Source organism: Pipistrellus hanaki, assembly GCF_964339955.1.
Source record: "Pipistrellus hanaki genome assembly, chromosome: 17".
In the NCBI taxonomy this organism is placed as follows: domain Eukaryota; kingdom Metazoa; phylum Chordata; class Mammalia; order Chiroptera; family Vespertilionidae; genus Pipistrellus; species Pipistrellus hanaki.
Window position 1 is genome coordinate 25,085,644 of NC_140519.1, and position 14,712 is coordinate 25,100,355.

At 39.7% G+C, this 14,712-nt stretch overlaps 1 protein-coding gene across 1 annotated transcript in view; it reads right to left on the minus strand.

Annotated features, from left to right (window-relative positions):
* XKR4 (XK related 4) overlaps nucleotides 1-14,712 on the minus strand; it is a 262,353-nt gene that overhangs the window by 89,593 nt on the left and 158,048 nt on the right. The window lies entirely within an intron of this gene.

Consider the following 14,712-nt stretch of genomic DNA (forward strand, 5'->3'; position numbering starts at 1 on the left):
AAATCTATACACACACACACACACACACAACACACACACACACACACACACACACACACACACACACACACACATGCTGGGGTCAGTTTCCCTATGTGCTCAGCAGTGTTCAGAAGATGGATTTCTCCTGGGGCACAACACAAGTCTAAGGACTATACTGCATGGGTTTGTAAATACTCCTCACGCCTTTTAAAAACTTATCATTAAAAATTTCAAGCATATGCCAAAGGAGAAAGAGCAATAGTGTATTGAATCCACTATACACTTCATCTAGATTAAGTAATTATCAATACATTCCCAATCTTTTTTTCCTTTGTATTTTTACTCCCTGCCACCAGATTATTTTGGAGCAACTCCCAGACATCATGTTATTTCATCTGGATGTATTTTATTAAGAAGATTTACAAACAAAAATTCAATACCATTATTATACTTACAATATAAGGACAGTGTTGATATTATTAAATACTCAGTGTTCATTTTTTCCCTGATTATATATTATTTTACAGTTTGTTTGAAATACAATCCAAACAAAGCCCACACATGATGAGTATTTGATATGTCTCTTAAGTCTTTTTTACACCATAAATTCCCCTTCTGTTTTCTTTTCTTGCATATTTTTTATTGTCTTGATTTTGATGATTGTATTCGTGTGGAGTGGTTAACGTTTCTGTTCTGTGTATTTTCTTCATGTGGGTAGTATTAGAGTTTTGATCAGATTCAAGCTTGGTCATTTTTAACAGGTGATGTTGAGGACTTCCTCGAGGGATACTTTCTTGAGGAGGCACTAATGTTCTCTTTTATTGTGTCATTATCCACAAATGATCATATCCTCGGCCCACTCACTCTTTAGGGATTGAAAATACTGATATTCTGAATCTGCCACCCTTCTTTCTTATTGGCTAGACTACTTCTCAGCCCTAATGTCAATATCTTCACAGTATGTTTGGTTGTCTGAAGCTAGCAGATCTCTTAAAAAGGTGCTCAGGGACACAGTTCTCTGACTTCTGGCATGTTTATAACAGCACATGGTCATCAATCTTGTCTTGGGCGAAGATAAGGTTTCTTTTGCTGTGTAGACCCTAAAGTCTCACAACTTCACTTGGACATTGGGGGACCATTTCTAGGATATGGGAAAGAACTGAACCTACCCAGTACAAAGGCTCTCGGATGCCAAGAGAGAAGGATAATAGTGGGGATACAGCAAGGAAGTGAGAGAACAGAAAAGCCTGGGCAACTTTTTCACTGGAGGGTCCGGTTGGATAGTTGTAAAATCCATGCATATGCTGTGCAAGATCCAAGATCTGCAATTTATTTATTTGAGCATGTTAAATCTGTTACTTTATTGCATAAAGTGTTGTAGGAAAGTCTGATAACAATCTTATATTCCTTCTCTTATAAGCTACTTATTTTTTTTGCTTGGATATCTAAAAAAAATATTTTGTTTCTTTTTAAGAACTATGATTTTATTAGAATATATATTGATATTGGTTGTTCTACATCCAGTTTCCCAAAATGTGGTATGCCTCTTCATTTTATAGATTCAAGTTTCAATATGCAGTTTCAAGTGGTTTTGAACTACCGTGTTTAGTATTTCTTCTCAGATCCATTGCTTTGTTTCTTCTTTGGGGTCTCCTATTTATTTATGTTCTATCTTCTGTATGTCCTATATCTATTAGATTCTCTGAATATTTTTAATCTCAAGTTGATTTTCATATAAAGAGTTTTCCCCCTTTTCATCTTTTATAAATCTTCAAATTATGGTGTTTGAATAGTGTCAAAATTCGAGTTGAATTTTCATTTCTGACCTAATTGTTTTTAAAAATGAGAATTCTATATTGAGTTATATCATTTTCTTAAATGTTAGCTTTTCTCCTCATTTCTTTAAAAAAAAATCCTCAACAGAAGATATGTTTATTATTGATTACTAGAGAGAGAGAGAGAAGGAGAGAGAGAAAGAGAACAATTTGCACCTCCACTGGAGATCAAAGCTGGCCGGGCTATTTTCTCACTTTTTCTAATCATGATTTATATTGTTCTTTCATGGCTTTTATAATTTTCTTAAATTATTCCAGGTCATTTTGAAATATTTGTTTTTATCTGTTTTCTACATGTGTTTTTCTGGTATACTTTCATTATCTGTAGAAAAATCACCATTTTTCTTATTCATTTTTTCTCATAATAATTTTGAAAATTTTCTCATTGACAGGTTTTAAAAATTGGTTAATTTAATCTTCATATACTTTCAGGAGGGGTTAAGTGGGCTAAGAGCTTTATTGGTGTCAAAACTTCAAAGGCCTTCCTCCCTTGTTCTCATGAAGTGATAAAAACAACATCCCTTGTTAACTTTCCGAGATCAGCTGCCTCTGTTCCCCTGCCCCTTCCTTCTTTCATTGCTTGTGGTTGTCCCTGTTTTGCTCAATTTGAAATCTATTCCTGCAGATTCTCCTTAGTGTGGAGGCTTGTGGAAGGCTCTTCAGTTTGTTAGGGATGACTCAGCTTTAACAGCATAAACCCTTATTGCCTTACAGTCCCCTTTGGCTCACTCTTGCATTGAATCATTGAGAACACACTTCTAGTCTCTATTGCTCCTCTAATTTGGCCCAATGCACTTTGCAGTGAGTGCCTGTTGGGGATTTGGAGGTTCTCCTCATCTCAAGGCCTTCCCTCTGCCTCTGCCTTGCCTATGTAGTTGCAGATATCATGAGGCTCTTATAAGCTGTAACTAATTTGTTCCTGGGTAATTATGGGAGAATCTCAGCACTGAATTTTATTATATACACTAGAGGCCCAGTGCATGAAAATTTGTACACTGTGTGTGGGGGGAGTCCCTCAGCCAGGCCTGTGCCCTCTCACAGTCTGGAAGTCCTCAGGGAATGTTCTACTGACAGGGATGACACTGTCCCCACTGCTGCTGTCACCCAGCCTCCTTCTGCAGGAACTGATCAAACAGGGGATCAGGGATGGAGCCACTCCCATAACCCTGCCATTGCCACCACCTGCCTCCCTCTGTAGGAGGAACCAGACAGGGGATCAGGGGACAGTGCCAGCCCCACCCCTCCAACACTCCTCTACCGCCACTGGTTGCCACCTGCTCCCCATCAGCATCCCTGTCTCTGCCCACTGGCACATCCCTTGGCTGGCCTGTTGCCACCTGCTCGTCGGCCCCGCCCCCCACCAATTGGTCATTCCGCTGTTTGGTCTATTTGCATATTATACTTTTATTATATAGGATTGCCCATGATTCTTCAATTTTGCTCTGATTATTTTAATGGGATACTTTTGGTACATTCAAAAACTGCTGCCATTGCCACTATATTTACAGAACAGTAGCATTTTAAAACACAAAACTGATTTAATCATCCTTCTGAGTCTTTGATTTCTCTCTATTAGTAGGTATAAGATGAAGTGTGCTACAGTGCAATTTACAGAAACTTCCATGAAAAAAAACCCCATGCTCCTGTACCACGCCACAGCTATAGCTTGTTGACCAGCCCAGAGCAAGCTGCTGGTGTTACCTTTCTTATAATTGTGCCTTGTCATCAGCTCGTTCTTTTCTTAGAATAGCCTCTCTGCTTCTCTGACTGGCAAACTTGTTTTTGAACTGATAGTATTTGTTCAATCATTACCAATAATCATTCGCTCTTCCATGCATTTATCTATCTACCTGTGTCTATTAGTTTCTCAGGGCTGCTTTAACAAAGTACACAAACTGGTAGCTTAAACAACAGCAATTTACTGTCCACCAATTCTGGAGGCTAGATGTCTGAGCTCAAGGGCTGGCAAGGTTGCTTTCTCCTGAAAGCTGTGAAGGAGACTCTATTAGTGCCTTTCTCCTGGCTTCTGGTTTGCTGGCAAACTTGCTATTTCTTAGATTGTAGATTCATCACCTTAATTTCAGCTTTTATCCTCATCTGGTGTATTCTCTCTCTTTCTCTCTCTCTGTGTCAGTTTGTGTCCAAATTTCTCCTTTCAATAAACACAGTCATATTGGATTAAGACCCACCCTACCATCTCATTTTAACTTGATCATTTTCAAAGATGTTAATTCTGTTTCCAAGTAAGATCCCATTCACAGGCACAGAGCATTAAGACTCCAACATCTTTTAGGGGAACACAATTCAATTGATAATACTCCTCTATCAATGTTCGATCTGGTTAACCCTATGACTTCTCCTGTTTGGTGACTTCCAAATCTGTACCTCCCACTCCAACCCTCACCAGAGATCTGAAACTGTATGTCCATCTGCTTACACATATGTCCATCTGCTTTCCAAATTTCCCACGGGTATATGAAAACAAACATATTCAAAACACCTTATTGCCTCTAAATTTGTCCCATCTCCAATACCAATTGTCAGCAAACTGCGGCTTGAGAGCCATATGCAGCTCTTTGGCCCCTTGAGTGTGGCTCTTCCACAAAATGCTATGTGCATGCACGCACGTACAGTGTGATTGAAACTTCATGGCCCATGCACAGAAGTCAGTTTTCGGCTCTCAAAAGAAATTTCATTTATTGTACTGTTGATATTTGGCTCTGTTGACTAATGAGTTTGGCAATCACTGTCCTATACTGATAATCCATACCACCATTCATTCAGTCATTTAAGCTAGAAGCTTAGGGGCCATGCTAGGATCTTATCCTTTTCTTATCCCTTACATTTGATAAAGGACTGTGTTCTGAAATTTTCATCTCCTTAATATGTTTTCTTCTCTTTCTAAAGTCTCAGGATGATTCGGGAGCCATTACAGTATTTAAAGCCACAGGCCAAGATGAGATCACCTTTCAGTGAAATTGAGCCAACTTGGCATATCATCTCACTGGGCATGGGTGTGATGCCCATAAAGAGAGGGGTTTTCCTTTAAAAGGCACCATATCTAAGTATATGAGGTAACTCCAGGGACAGGGAATCCAACTTCTTTCGGGGAGGTGTGAATTCTCAGGAAATCTGTCCCTTCCCAAGGCATGGAGTGGGGAAGGAAGACTACCTAAGGGGACCCAGGGTTGGCTGCCTAATGTGCCAGGGTTATTTCAAACTCCTAAGAAAAAAATTGAATCATTTTTTTCTCAGTGGCTATGCTAGCAACAGCCAGTTACATTCAGAAACTTCTTACTTGTAAAGTAGTCAGAAATGGCTGGGCTGCCCTTAACTTGAAAGGAAGGAGAATAAACACAGAGAATCTAAAGCACCTTCAGGACGAGTGTGAGCCTATGGCCCCTTGTCATACATGCTCTGGTACAAGCTAAGGGTTTTCTCTCATGTACAGGGCAGCAAGGCTGAGGACTAATGTCCTGGGTCTGTCCTCTGCCAGTAACAAGGGGGAGTAGGAGGATAAATATCCTATCTGCCTCACATTAAATAATTCTGAAATGTGCTCTCTACTCCCTGGCAGGCTGGAGTCCCAGTTGCCCACAGTGGTAACCTACTCATTAACATATGCTCTTGGACTGCCTTACCTGCCCATTTCCCTGTCACTACCAGTGCTTCCCAGAATTGTCTTCAAGTAAACCACTTGCACTCAAACCCTGCCCCTAGTTACATCACAGGTTCCAAGCAGCACCCCAATAATGCACTTTGATCCTCTGGTCATAAAACCTCCAAAAATATCACTGGCATCATCTCAGTTTCATGCTCAATAACCCCAACATGGCTCCCAATTTTTCTATTGTATTTTGATTGCTCTGCTCAGTTCAGTAGAGCAACTGCCAAAGCAACTTCAAATTGCTTCATGTGCTTTTTAATCTTGACTCTCATCTATGTATATAAAAGCCTAAGTGACTGTTCAACTGGTAGCAATGATGTGCATTGACCAACAGGGGGTAGACACTCAGTGCACAGGCATAGAAACATGGAACAGACTGATGAATCTCAGAGGGAAGCGGGGAGGGGTAAGGGAATGGGAAGAAGAAATTAGCCAAAGATCTTATATGCATACTAGAGGCCTGATGCATGGATTCATGCACCAGTGGGGTCCCTCATCCTGGCCTGGGGAGATTGGGCCAAAAGTGGCAGTCTGACATCCCCCAAGGGGTCCTGGATTGCGAGAGGGTGCAGGCCAGGCTGAGGGACCCCACTGGTGCACAAATCTGTGCACCAGGCCTCTAGTTAGTTTATAATAATCCCATCAAGGTGGTTATTCTGTGCCAATCTAACTCATCAGTCTAAATTTTGATTCATTAATCTATACTTAGAGTTGTACATATCATATATAAGAATATGAACCTCATCATTCATATATATATATTCAAGAATAAACATCCTTACCATGAACACACCATATGCCACACAGGCTCAGCTGAAAATGCATCTTTGTTGGCTGACAACTGATAATTATGAATGTAATTAAATATTAAAAATTCTAATACTTTGCTTGTTTTCAGTTGATCATTCTGCTGCACAGATCTCTCTTTGGTGCCATAACACATTTATTATCAACGAGTGCCTCTGAGCCAATTTTCTTTAAAATCACAAAATAAATCAAGAGATAATCAGGCATGTACATTCTTTCAGGATATAATTTGAGCTATACTGGTAATTTATGAACTAAAATTATATACTGTGTTTTAGACTCAATTGAGTAACATCAATGGTCAGTGTAACTTGATTTTGTGTTTTTAAAATTTATCTTTATTGTTGAATAAATTGCAGATGTTCCCTTTTTCCCACCATTAACCCCCCTACACCACCCTGCTCCCGCATGCCCCCTACCCCTCGCCTTCACTGCACTATGTCATAAAGGATAATCTAAGTGATTTCCTGCTTTATTTTAGAGGATGGATTTGAAGAAAAATAATACTAGTAAAAATCTAACATGCTCTTATAGGCTTTTCCCAAAATTTCTTTTGTGGTTTATTTATAATGATGTATTAAATATTAAAAGCAATGTAAGATTTAATTGAAACTTATAGGGCAGTTTTTCTTAATTTATGGTTTATGGCATAATTTTTAGCATGTTTCATAAATAACAGAAGACAATCTACATCCTTCTGTGGTTTTACCATTACCCAGAATTAAAAGTACCCTTGCCTGACATTTTTAAAAAAAAGTGTTATCCCACCCAGACTCAAACTTCTGACCTGGTTTTGAATGGTAGCTGAGGGGCAGTCCATGGAACTGAGGTATGCCAGTGTATGTGAGTAGTTTCAAGGTTGGCCTCTGCCACTCAGTCCCATGGAATAAATGCACATGATTAGGTAAAAGGAATTAATAACAATTTTCTACCTAGAATATATTGGTACTAGGTAAAATGGTTTATATACTTTCTTTGGGGGGTCTTCCAAGACACTTTATAAAGGTAGTGTTATTCACACCCTTTAACCTATGAAGAATCTTTGCCAGAAGAGTCTGGTCAATTATGAAGCTCACAGCTAGTGAGCTGTTGAGCTGATCGCAGACACCATGTTTGTCAGCCTCCAAAATCCATGTTATCTAGACATGGCCATTTCCACTTCCTAGCATCCTAAGTCATTAAATAACCTCAGATTTCCAGTCTAGGAAAAGATGTCAACTGCCCATGACTGAATTGCCACTGGTCTTATATTAAAATACTATTTGGGTTAGAACTAACTAAGTCCCTTAATATGGACTTGAAGCTGATAATATACTGTGTAGTTCAGAGTAGCCTTTGAAGTGTGAGTTTCTAGAAGGCAAAGCTGAGATTCCTAACATCAAGCAGTCTGCTTGTCAATAGCTGCATGAGAAGGTTGAATTTATTTATTGATTAACTTCACACACAGACAAGTATGGACGAAAGGAGCCACATGCTAACCTGACAAGCTCAGGGGAGGCCTGCATGGCAGTCTTGCAAACTCAGAGACCTAAAATAACCACAAAAGATGGTTTGAAAATTAAATATTTAACTACAAACAGGTTATAGTGGGTAGTCATGTCCTACCTAGGCTATTTTCCCTGACGAAGATCAACTTAGATCTTCTTTACTGGCCTTTTTGCCTCTAAGATAACATATCTGTGAGATGTTTGGGTAACTTGTAACTTCCCTTTTTTTTCTGGAGCCCCTGGGGCACAACCAAATGTGGTGGGCGCCAGGACAGATGCCTCAAGTTCCTTCATTATCATGTTAATTGTTCCTGTACCCATCTAAGTATGTGTCCATCATTTTACTTTTTATCCAATCCCAGGGGTTTCCCACAGCTTTGCTTTATCCCACCTCCTTAATCCGTCACCAATGAATTTCATGTGACTCACCTATGTCCCTCCTTTGATTGCAATGTATAAATAGAAATGTAACCTGCCATTCTTTGGAGCATTATCTCAATTCACTGAGGTTCTGCTTCCCTGCATATGTCGACAGTTTGGCTCAAATAAACTCACAAAAATTCTTTACAGGTTTCAATGTTGTTGTTTTCTTCATTAACACAAGCATGATCTTTCTTGAGCATTTGTAAAATTGTCTCTATAAATCCAAAAATATCAAAAATCATGCCCTAAGGTTTTAAATGACTGAGAAGTGATCCTGCTTGACTCACCTCACTTCATTGTGTCCTGTCTCCCAGCCTCCAGTCCAACTTCACTCTAGCCCTTACTGAGTCCATTGGCTTTGCACAAAGGGGAACCAAATAGCACTTTGCTGAAGCTGCAGTTTTTCCTCCTAATCACTGTCCCTGGACTATTTACCCATAGGATCACCCTTGACAAGGAGGATCAGAATCATTGAATTAAAGCTCTCTTCTTCCCTTTTTTAGGCCTGTCAGCTCCAGCTGTTCTCAATGGTGGCCAGATTGAGAGAGCACCCTGGGCTGGCAGGCCTCCCATTTTGTCTGCCATTCCTGCTCCCCGAATAAACCACGTACATACTCCCTCTTAGATCAGGCTCTGGTTTTTGGTAGACTCAGGCTAAGATGTGTACCATAAGTGAATCTAAAGCTTGGTTTTTCTCATCAAAGATGTGTGGGAGGAGGGACTAGGTAAGTGACAGTTGCCCAGATTAAAGAGGCATTTTTAAAAATATATTTTATTGATTTTTAAAATTATTTTTTATTATTTATTTTTTAAAATTAATTTATTTTTTTATTAAATTATTATCTGTGTACATATGGGGGGCAATGGTAAGATATTTTATTTATTTTTTACAGAGAAGAAGAGAGAGGGATAGAGAGCTAAAAACATTGATGAGAGAGAAACATTGATCAGCTGCCTCCTGCACACACCCTCCTGGGGATGTGCCCGCAACCAAGGTACATGCCCTTGACCAGAATCGAACCTGGGACCCTTCAGTCCGCAGGCTGACTCTCTACCACTGAGCCAAACTGGTTTTGGCTAAAGAGGCATCTTTAAAAATAAAATTTAGAAGAGCAATTTTAAAAAATAGATTCTTTTTTTTAATTTTTATGAGCAGCTCTCTCTCAAATCCATCTGACTTTCCATTTTCACCATGCCTGACAGAATTCTTGCATTTTAAAAACTTATTGCTCAATTAATTTTGTCATACAGGGCATGCCAAACCACCTGTTCCTGTAATCAGCTCATGTTTTCCAGCAGCTCAGGCAGGAGACAATACAGAAGACATGCTGTTCATAGCAAAGGGAAGACACTTCCTGTTGAATATGGCAGCAGGGTAATCATTACGCGTTTGACTTTCCTATAACACCACGAGGAAAATACCTGCCTTTCTTGTCAGGAATATAAAAAAAACTACTTATCCTGTTTTCAGAAGAACCACAGGGTTCAGAGCTGAGAAAAACTACCGAAGAGTGTCCTTTTAGAAAACCTTCTTCCAAGGTATTTCAATAATGCTTTCAAGTTATGTGAACTTTTCAGAGTCATCTCCTTTATATCTACCTGTTTATTAAAATACCCATTGAATTTACCATTTGCTATTTCCCACTGAATTCATGAGTAGATGGGCAGTCACATCCACAGAGTTGGACATGATGTAACGGCAGAGAGATATATCAAACCTCAATATAAAGTATGTATTTACAAAATGTCAACATTTCTATCCCTAAACACTTGCAAATTTAGGATTATTTGATTTATGGAGTTCAACTATGAAATAGATATGTTCAGTAGTTGTTATTTGTCTAATAATAGAATGAATGAATGTTCATTGTGAACCTAATTATACAGGGTGGGGCAAAAGTAGGTTTTACAGTTGTGAGTACGTGAAACCCCTTGTATACACATCACTATGCTAGTCACTGAGAGATCCAGAAAAGACTAATAATTCATTCTTGACCTCACAGTGTGTATACACAGTAACAAAAGGTTTTCTTGGTAGTGTACCTCCAAGAAAATTATAAATCCAGGATTTAAATATACTCTGAAATATCTCCCTCTCCTTCTAGTCCCCTCATTTTTTCTTCCCATTATCACTAAAATGTACTTAATATGCATTATTTTAATGGGCCCTTGTTCTTAAAAAACTCATATAGAAACTGGAGAAATATGCTTCCCTCAATGATAACGTCTTATTTAACTACTAGAGGCCCAGTGCACACATTCCTGCATGGGTGGGTCCTCAGCCTGGCCTGTGCCCCCTCCCAATCCAGGACCCCTTAGTGGATGTCAGACTGCTGGTTTCAGCCCATCCCTGCAGGCCCTGTAGGGATCAGGCTGAAACCGCAGTCCAACACTGCCTGCTGCTCCTGCTCATCCCAGCTCTGCTGTGCCTGCTGCGGGGTCACACCCAGTCTCTTCCGCTGCCACAGCAGAGCTTGCCAGCTGTGAGCCCTGTGTCTGGTGCCCGTTGATCAGCTGAGCAGCGCTCTTGCTGTGGGAGCACACTGGCCACCAAAGGGTATTGAGCATCTGCCCCCTGGTGGTCAGTGTACATCATGGCAACTAGTTGTTTGGTCTCTTAGGCTTTTAGATAGATAGATAGATAGATAGATAGATAGATAGATAGATAGATAGATGTTAGGACAGTTATCAAACCAGGACATTGACATTGGTGCAATACTATTAACTAAGCAGCAGACCTTATTTCCCCTTTCACCAGTTTTTTCCCCCTTTTAAGTGTGTGTATGTTTAGTTATTTTTTTTTTATCATATGTGTGGATTTATCTAACTATCAAATTTCATAGCATGCATAAATTCATCTAACTTGAACCATGATCAGGATACAGATCACCTCCAAAAAAGATCTTTGTGCTAACCATTTATAATTATACCTAACACCAACGCTAACCCTGGCAACCTCTGATCTATTCTCCATCACTATACTTTTGACATTTTGAGGATGTAATATAAAAGAGAGTAATGCAGTGTTTAATATTTTGAGATTAGATTTTTTTTTTCTTTCAGTATAACACCCTTGAGGCCCATCTAAGTTATGGCATATATAAATCATTCATTTCTTTTCATTACTGACTAACACAATTTGTTTATCCATTTGCTCTTTGAAGGGAATTTGGGCTTTCTTTAGGTTTTGGTGATTATGAATATAACTCCTATCAATAATCAAATTTAGCATTTTGTGTGAATGTAAGTTTTCTTTCTCTAGAATAAATAGGCCACATGGTAAATGTATGTATAACATTCTGAGACACTGGCATTTATTCTGTTGGCATGCATTAGCATACTAAATGGCATTGTGTTAAAAATATTTTACTTTATTTTTCACCCAGTGCCATATTTTTATGATCCACAGATATTGCTATGTATATCTAATTCATATAAAAATTATTTCTTTAAACTGCTGCGTCGCATTGCAAGGAAGCTCTTTACTTCAAAGAATCCTATATTTAGTCATTTTATAAAGCAAAAAATTTCTTTAAAAAATATATATACACCGTATATAATTTGTTTAGTGAATTTAGATTTCTACTTATTGGTGTTTCTTAATATAATATGTATATTTATTGCTTCTGGGTTTGTTTCATGGTTTTGCATATTGCTGAAAACATTATTAGGTGCTAATAGCAGCTGTCTAAGATAAGACCCAGCTCATGCATGCAGAAAAGTCTCTATGTTGTCTAAGAACTTTTCAAAGTTCACAGAAGCAGAGCTCATTATCCATGCATGGAGCAGTTCCATAGGCCCAGGCTTTCTGTAGGTTGTTATCAAATCAAAACATCTGACCTTGGCATTTATTGATCCCAGTCCATGGCTGAATAACCCAGAAACAGCATGAAGTAATTCAGGAGCAGTATCATTAGCAAAAGGGCCTGGGAAAATTAGCAACAGGCCTTAAGTACATGATTTTCACACAAATCTAGAGTGCACATATCAAGTCCTTCCGACACACGTGTTTTTGTTTGTTTGTTTGTTTGTTTGTTTTGTTTGTTTTTTTTTTTGTGTGTGTGTGTGTAGCTTTCTTATATAGAAAAGGATAACTCTAGGAAAGTCCCACAGGTTATCTATAGATTTATACTTATATCCATCAACATTTCAGGCCATCAGGCCATTTGTTGCTTTATTAAAATTTAGAGGGCCGGTGCAGAGATTTGTGCACATGGAAAGGAAATTAATTAGAAGGTAGCCAGTGGGGTAGGACTGAGCAAGACGGGCGGACTTGCCCAAGAGCCAACCTCTCATGGTCCTTCACCAGCTGGCTGCACCTAGGACAGTGCCGTGGCTCAAAGGGCGTCTGCGGAATGAGTGGGTTCCCTCTGGCAGGTGGGGTCCCTCAGCCTGGTATACAGGGATCAGGCCCAAACTGGCTCTTAGACATCCCCTGAGGGGTCCCAGAATGGGAGAGGGCACTCTGCAAAGTTGCTGTCACTGGGCAGGTCCTGCATTGAGCATCTGTACCCTGATAGCCAGTGCATGGCATAGCTACCAGTTGAATGGTCAGAAGGTTGCTTATGCTTTTATATAGATAGATAGATACCTAAAACGTCTGAAAGTCACAGGTATAGGAGCCTAGTATTTTTGGTGATTCCAGAGAGTTGATATTGGAGAAAGAGACTTAGGAATATTGATTTAGATCAAGCTTAAGTGTGCATAAGAATCACCTGGAATCTAGTTATGGTAAAACACAAAGTGCTGAGACCTTCTGTCAGGGTTTCTGATATATCAGAGACAGGGAAGAAGTATTTTCTGAAGCTGCTGGATGATGTTGAGCATCTTTCCTGTAGATGGAGTGGGACCAGGACCCAGCCCTAAGATCACAATTATGCCTGATTAATATGTACGCCTGTGCCAGGCCTTCCGATTTGATTTGTATCCTCCAGACTCACAGAGGACCTCCATAATTGTATTTGTGAAATAACTGACCCCATATTTTCTTTCTGGCAGCAGCCACTTTTGTTCCCCTACACAGTTACTTCATAGCAATTACCAAACACTTGAGCTCAACATTCCAGGCCATTTGCTCCTCTCAGCCAGCCATCTATTCTCAAATAATGCTCTCTGTGCTCATATATTCAGGTTAAAAAGATTTTATTCTTTTCTGTTTCTTTCTTTTTTAAAAAATTGTCCAATGACTGATGTCAGCAAGATGGCCAACTACGAGGCCCCAGGTGCTTGCTCCCTAAGGGAGCCATTAAATAAACAAGGGAGACTGGCTAAAATAACTTGAGAAGACCTCTGGAAATCAATCAAAGAACTACGACAACCAAGTGAACTCACAATAAAAAAAAAAGCCATATTAAAAATGGTAGGATATTTCACACAATGTTATTCACCCTTTTCTTACCCCTCTCTAGCACTATGCAGCATGGTTTGGGGCAGTGTCGACAAACTCATTAGTCAACAGAGCCAAATATCAATAGTACAAAGATTGAAATTTCTTTTGAGAGCCAAATTTTTTAAACTTAAACTTTTTCTAACGCCACTTTTTCAAAATAGACTCGCCCAGGCCGTGGTATTTTGTGGAAGAGTCACACTCAAGGAGCCAAAGAGCTGCGGTTTGTCGACCACTGGTTTGAGGGAAGCAGCATCTGGTCACCAGGGTCCCTCCACAAACCAGAGAGACCAGAGCACACAAAACTTGCAATGCTTTAACCTGTTTGGGTGCAGCTGAGGGATTGGTCTCTGTGTCACTTAACAAGGAACACAGAAAGCTAATAGCAGCACAGCTTAGATTTCAGGCTAGCAGAAGCCATGGATGACAGTGGTCATGCCTCAAGGAAACTACAGACCCACAGATACCTGCAGCAAGAAATTATTTTTTTGAGGAATGCAATAAAACATCTAAATCCTTTAGAAGAAGCAGGGGTGAGACTCCTAGGGAAATTAAGACATTTAAGCCCTGCCAGCATAGCTCAGAGACTGAACATTGACCTATCTATGAACCAGGAGGTCAGGGCACATGCCCAAGTTGCTGGCTCAATCCCCAGTGTAGGGTGTGAAGGTTGCAGCTGATCAATGATTCTCTCTCATCATTGATGTTTCTAAGTCTCTCTCCCTCTCCCTTCCTCTCTGAAGTCAATAAAAATATATTTTTAAAAAGTTAGGACATTTAAAAGCAGTCATGTAAAGAGGAGAATTTCAAAAAAGCATATACACACACAAACCCAGGGGAGATGCATATTGAGAAAAGGCCTGAGCTGACCTTAAGCCTTCCCACTGGGCTGATTAGTGAGGATCTCAGATTAGTGGCTCTCATAGGGAGCTAGTTTGCAAAAACCAGGAGAGGTGGTTGTTTTTTAAATGCCAAACTTTCAGCAAAAATCACAAAGCATACAAAGAAACAGAGGAGCATGCCCACTCAAAGGGACAAAATAAAATCTCTAGAAACACAAGTATTGGACTGCATGTGTGGTGGGTAAAAATCAGGAGGGGTATCTCACCTGGGGAGGTCCCCCCT